This window comes from Lygodium microphyllum, chromosome 21, assembly GCF_053477565.2.
Source record: "Lygodium microphyllum isolate KBCC chromosome 21, Lygodium_microphyllum_v1.1.10, whole genome shotgun sequence".
Classification (NCBI taxonomy): Eukaryota; Viridiplantae; Streptophyta; class Polypodiopsida; order Schizaeales; family Lygodiaceae; genus Lygodium; species Lygodium microphyllum.
The window spans coordinates 38288839-38295786 of NC_141155.1; the positions used below are offsets into that span (position 1 = coordinate 38288839).

General features: G+C 36.9%; 1 pseudogene; it reads left to right on the plus strand.

Annotated features, from left to right (window-relative positions):
- The first annotated feature begins 4486 nt into the window (after positions 1-4486).
- LOC148017899 (serine/threonine protein phosphatase 2A 55 kDa regulatory subunit B beta isoform pseudogene) lies at positions 4487-5315 on the plus strand (annotated as a pseudogene).
- Positions 5316-6948: the final 1633 nt, after the last annotated feature.

The window sequence follows — 6948 nt, forward strand, 5'->3', positions numbered from 1 at the left end:
TCAGTTAGTGCCTTAGTTAGTTGAGTTTGGTTTGAGACCCATATATAGGGTTCTTCTATTTCTCTGTACTTGAGTTCTTTTTTTGGCTTACACAACTAAGAAGAGGAAAATTGTTTTTAGCCTCCACTTTTATGTATATTCCCCCATTATGTAAGTGAGAAAGCTACAAGTGAGACTCCTTCCTTCTCTCCCACAATCTTGACAAGAAAGTCATAGACTTGGCAAGGGAAGGGGATAAGCCTCGACTTGTGTACATAGTTGATGCCCTAAGGAGGAGGAGAATGATCTTATAAATCTGAGTTCTCTAACTAGATATTGATAGTATTTGAGTGGACCAATGAATGTCAGCAAGCCTATGATAGTCTTAAATAGGCTCTAACTTTATCCCCCATCTTAAGAGCCCTAGATTGTTTCATCACCTTCCATGTGCAGATTTATGCATCAAAATAGGCTATAGGGACAGTGTTCTACCAACTAGTGAGTATAACCTTGATTATCTAGTGAGCTTTGCTAGCAAACAACTCACTAATATGAAAATGAACTATTCCACAATAGAGAGGAAAGGGTTAGCCATGGTGTTTGCTGTAAAGAAGTTTAGACACTATCTTCTAGCGACACCCTTTACCTTCTTTGTGGATCATCAAGCATTGCTTTATCTTGTGAACATAACCCATGCAAGAGGACAGATTGCTCAATGGTTACTTGTTCTTTTGGAATTTAACTTCTCTATGGTAGTACACAAAGTAAAAACATACTATATAGTAGATCACATGTCCTGATACCCATAGGTAAAGTGGTTGTAGAGGGTATCATTGATGACCTACTAGATGCACATCTTTTCAGAATTTCTAGTAAACAAGATTTGTTTAGAGTAGAACTCACACCATATTGAGCAGATGATATAGTCCACATTCTAGAGAATGGATTGACTGAACAACCCATATAAAAATCTTTTGAGAAATAACAAATTATATACGCTACAGGAAGAGATGTCCTGAATCCCATATGCATAGTGAGAAGAGTGGAGAAGCTGAAAAGCTATAAAGACATGTACTTGGTACACTTTTCAATGCAATGCTATTTGTACTTTGTACTTCATTCTGTGTCTCTGTCATGGTCAGCTCAAGATTGTGTTTATGATTCCAAGCTTACATCTTGGAACCTAATTCACTTGAGCATCAGCTTGTCTTCTTATCCATGTCACTATGAGTCTTGTTATCGACTTCCGTCCTCCATTGTCAGTGCTATGCTCTAGATCCATGTTTTGTCACAAAATCTAGGTTAAAAAGATTGATCTTCAAGATCCCACTCTATTAGTTGATTGCTAGTCAATTGTATCGATTAGGATAGGACGGACTCTTAAGGAGATGTGTGTGAAAATATGAAATGCAAAATGTTCTCACACAGAGTCACATTGTGGGATTATTTGAGGACATTTTAATGGAGACACCACACCACACAAGGTGCTCAAATCTCAATTGTGGTGGCCAATGCTATTCTATGATACAACTAAGTTTGTAAATCACTGTGATGAGTGTTAACGGACCAAAGTCCCTATTCATAAAAGAACAAGATGGAGTTCATCCCAGTGATCACATGCCAACCATTTGAGAAATTGGGAATTGACTTCATTGGTTCAATCATCCCTACAACACATTATTGACAAGCCAACTATGTCATTGTTACCAGAGACTATCCTTCAAGGTGGACAAAAGCTCAAGCAACTTGCAAAAATTATGCTAGGACCATGGCCAAGTTCCTTTGGGAGCAAGTAATCTCACAATTTGGTTTTGCTATAATAGAGTTGGACAGTGACAAAGCACACACTTCATCTATAAAGTGATCGCTCATTTGTTATTCAAGGCTTCTTGATAATCCACATGAAATACTCACCATATTATCCTCAAGCTAATGGTCAAACCAAATCCACGAAAAAAATCTTGGTGAATGTCCTAACAAAGGTAGTCTTTTCTCCACATAGTAGTAACTCAGACAACCTGCTCATGGCGGCTTTATGGGCATATGGAAAGGCCTACAAAATGGCCATAGGACACACCCCATTTAAATTAACCTATAGGATTGAAGAAATTCTACCAATAGAATTCTTTGTTCCAAGCTTGAGAATAGCAGTCCAAGAGAAATATGAGGGAAAGAAAGCATGGATAAATTGGTTGGTAGAGCTAGAACACCTATTGAGACTTGTGTCATTGCAATCCATGCTCTAATCTGTGACAATGTGCGATGCAAGAGTTGGTTTGACAAAGATATCAAGCAATGATACTTCGAGAAGGAGACCTAGTCTTGCTATACTCTCTTAAGGGACAGAATAAAAATATGAATTTAGGGGATTAGGACCTTTCAAGGTTTGCAATATTAGTGGAACATGAAATATCTAACTAGAAATCCTAGATGAGAGCATAGGATTTTTCAACAAAAGTGGCATAAAAAAGTATTACCCTCCATCACATCCAATCCATGAACCTCTATTGATACAACCACCAATGAATGTGAGTGTTACAACCATTACTGAGTTAGAGGATGAGGATGAGTAACCAATAGCACTTGCCTACCTCTGAATAACCGTGACCTCTCAAAAGGCATACACCTTTGACACGCTAATTGATGAGGGAGATAACTCTCATATCTTAACGCATGATCTCCGCATTGCTATGGGGCAACCCAATTGCAACTAACCCATGTAAAACGTAGCTCTTTTTAGGGGCAATATTATCCACTCTTGGAAAAATGCAAACTAATGGTTTCTATCGAGTCTGAGAGTGTACCCATCATTTTTATGTGCTACCTAACAAGTAAAGTGTTGGTAAGAAATCATTATTTTGTCATGTGTTCACAAACTAAGTTTACTATAATATTGACTACGACTCACAACGCATCCACCTTGCCATTAGCAATGTTAGAATAGTAAGGAATTTCAGCACAAGGGTACCATGGCCATCCAAGAGCTAGTAGTGCAACTAGTAGTTAAACCTAGTATCAATCCTAAGGAGTGGGGTAGTGCACCATAACATACACCCATGGTGTAGTCCCATTAGTGTCTAGAGACTAGAATCAAAGCTACCATCCAAACAATCAATTGATTTTCCAGGAATAGACCACAACCTTACAAACACCAGCCATTTGGAACTCATAATTTCCATGCCTCACACTCTAGACCTAAACTAAGGAGTTGGAACTTCCATAATTCATAGGTGACTAAGCCACATTGGGTCCCAAAATCCCTATTGTGTGCCCAAGGTTACTACGAAGATAACACCTTGGTATGGCTACCTAAACTCACAAGTGGCATGTATGATCCTCCATCTCATGCTTCAAAAAATAAGGCTTAGAAATATAAATCAAAACGAGGTAGGAGAAAAATCAAGAGGCAGGGTGCTCCATGAGCATTTTAATGGTCTATCAAACAAAAACTGAACCTAGCCCCAATATGCACCCAACTATAAATGATCTCCTACTTAATGACTCTATTGTGATTATCACTGCAAAAATGGATGATAACAAATCAACTGAACTCTAAACTTCTCAAACCAAGAAACCCAATGAGAATCCTAAGGTGAAAATATCATGTCCCAACTTGTCCAGTCCAACTAAACCAAAGCTAATGCAAGCCTTAAGCTACCATAATAATGACGATCCATTCTTGAAGTGGCTTTCAACATGGCCATGTATATAGGGAGTGACATAGTAACATGCATCCAATGACTCGACTCTACTTTCACATTCTTTGCTAGAAGTTACGAACGTTTGGACCTAGGCATGCTTGACAAACCCATAGAAAATGAGGTACGTTGTCGTGGCGTTGTGTGTCCACCACTGGCAATCTGAGGGCAGAGTTTTTCACCAGGAATTTAAACTCATTAGTTAGCATCATTAAGAATTTGTTTTTCGTTGTGTGTGTCTTCTTATTTACATTTTGCATGACACACGAGCACATGTAAATAGTCTAGGCACATTTTCTTTAGTGCATTCATAATTTTTGTGTCGACCTCGTTTGATTAATTGCATCTCATTGATCCAACATTGCATATTTTCTCGAATCATGAGTTGATGAGAACGAAGTTCTATTTCAAAGAAAATTTCTACTAGGACACATCGCATGAAAAACCAAGTAATTTATAAAGAAAATATGATTTTTTAAAGACTCAAGAGGTGAAGTTCATATAAGCTAGAACTTTTGATCTTGAAGGAGTCTTCTTCAATTAAGGCTAAAGATGGTTGCTGTCACTATGAAATTCAAATGAGAAATTATGGATTTTTTGGAAATAAGCAATTAGAGCTACCCAAATAAATAAACCAAGTCACCATAGTGTTCAGAAGGAGAATCCTTCATATTGTTTCTCTCAGTCATCTAATGTTGGCGTGCCTACTTGTGAGAGGTGGTGTTAAAACCAAAAAGTTGATGAAGTGGATTGTAGAAGAGGGCAAGACATTATGAGGTGAAAGATCTCAAAGAAGAAGCTTTTAAAAAAAATTGATAGAAATGAATGTGGAGCCTTCGATTCCTACGGATAATGGATCTATAGTAAGGGGAAGCCCTCTTATCAGATCTGCATCACGTGCATTGAATCGGAGCTCATCTCAATGGCCAGTGATATTTTTATATAATGACTATGCCTTTCCAGTAGAGGGGATTCCATCACTTCATTTGCCCACGGTAGTTATCAAAGCAATGAGATGACGCATGTAGCTAGGTGTAGGAGAATCTATGCCCATTGTCATGATTATTACATAAAACTCCATTTCCAACGACAGTGATGGGGAAACTTATATTTCAGCTGATGATTTGCGGATAAATTTGTGGAATCTGGATATCAATGGTGTGACCAAAATTTCAACATAGTGGATATAAAGCCTACCAACATGGAGGAGTTGGCTGAGGTGATCACGTTAGCTGAATTTCATCCATCTCATTGTAGCACACTGTTTACAATAGTTCAAAAGGCACTGTTCGACCTATAGACATGCGACAATCCGCTTTGTGTGATAGACACAGAAAACTGTTTGAAGAACAAGAAGCAAAAGGAGCAAGAACTGTCTATACAGAGATCATTGCTTCTATTTCTGATCTTAATTTCTCGAGAGGTGATCACTACATCCTAATCAGGGACTATATGACTCTCAAGCTTTGGGACATAAACATGGAATCTGCACCTATTGCAACCTTTAGAGTGCATGAATACCTACGTCCATAGTTGCTTGATCGTTATGGAAATGATTCAATATTTGATAAGTTTGAGTGTTTCTTGAGTGGAGTTGTAGTCAATGCAGAATGTTCGTATTCATCATCACTACAATAGAAACGAGGCATAGACGTGCATGTTAGATGCGCAAAGTCGGGCGCATCTATCATTGCGTCTATATGTGCGTGTAAAAGAGCGTGTAAATCGATGCAAATTTTGCGTCTATATATCCGTGTAAATAGACGCTAATATAGACGTGCCTTTAGACGCATAATTATTTAACCACCTGAAATTGGACTTAATATAATAAAAAAACTAGAGTTAATAATTATTTAACCACCTGAAATTGATTCTTGAGTATGCACGTGTGTGCATGATAAAAACCATAGAATTAAGAATACACATTGAATCATTGAATAAAAAAACCAGAGTTAATAATTATTTTTGCATTGCTCTCTAATGAATGGCAGTTCCTCCAGTTGACAAGTTTGATATAAGTAATTAGCGGCAAGTGACAGAAACCCTATTATACAATTAGTAGCAAGCATTGTAATATATATCTCGTAATTTCTCTACTTGAAGATGATAAAAAATACCTCCTTTTTATTATGGAAAATTCAATTTAGCTTTAAACTTGACTATTCATTATTGAGTATGCATGTGTGCGCATGATAAAAACCATAGAATAAGAATACACATTTAAGCAAATTAAGTATGTTACAGTGAATGATCCATCTCATCTTCAATGACATCAGCCCTTGCTAAACTATCTACTTCTAGGTCTATGTTACCAAGAGGTAACAAAACAAATAAGTCTATCCCACTATCAGATGTGTTGCTATATTGCTCAATGACTTCATCAATATCATCGACAATCACATTATTGTCTTCTTCTGTGTTTCCTTGAACATCCTCGCAAGGTTCATCTTGTACTATATCACGCATATCATCCATTATGGTGTCATCATGTATATCATCATTAACTGTTGGATTGTCATTTGCCATCTCTATGTCGGTAATATTACCATATATTGGTTTTGAACGATTAGATATAGGGATGACATACCACCATCGGTTACTATTTACCATTGGATGATACACAACCTGTATTTGAAAAACAAAAGCAAGAAACTTAAAACTTATTATATTGTGTATATGTATCACATGTATACATATAGAAAATTTAGCTTTTGCATATATACCTGCTCACATTGTTAAGGTAGTACTAATGTGTCATTCTTATTTTGGTGAAATTTTGTAGAGTCAATGATTACAAAACCACTTGGATGACGTCTGATTGTGCAATGCTCAACATTTGTTACCACTTCTTTAAACCACTTCACATCCAGTACATATATAAAGAATCGTCTGAAATCAAGCTTAAGAATATCTTGGATCATGCCACAATAATCTTCCATGGTACCATTGGCATCCTCGAAGTGAGCAAGGACATCGCAATCTTGGGCATTTCTCTTTTCATCTATACGTTGAGTTCGAAGATGTTTACCCTCACACCAAATAGCATTGAATAATGTGCACTAGTAGTAAAAGATTAAGATCAAACATGTCAATTATTTATATAAAATATAACTTATAGAAACAAATTAATTGATAGTATGTCTCACCTTTGATAAGCAACCTCGTGCGTATTCCCACTCTTATTGAGATATATTAATTTCCTCCTCTTTTTCCATTCTCTCCATTTCCTCATGTAACCAATCTATATCAATATGACGTGGAAGCGCATTTA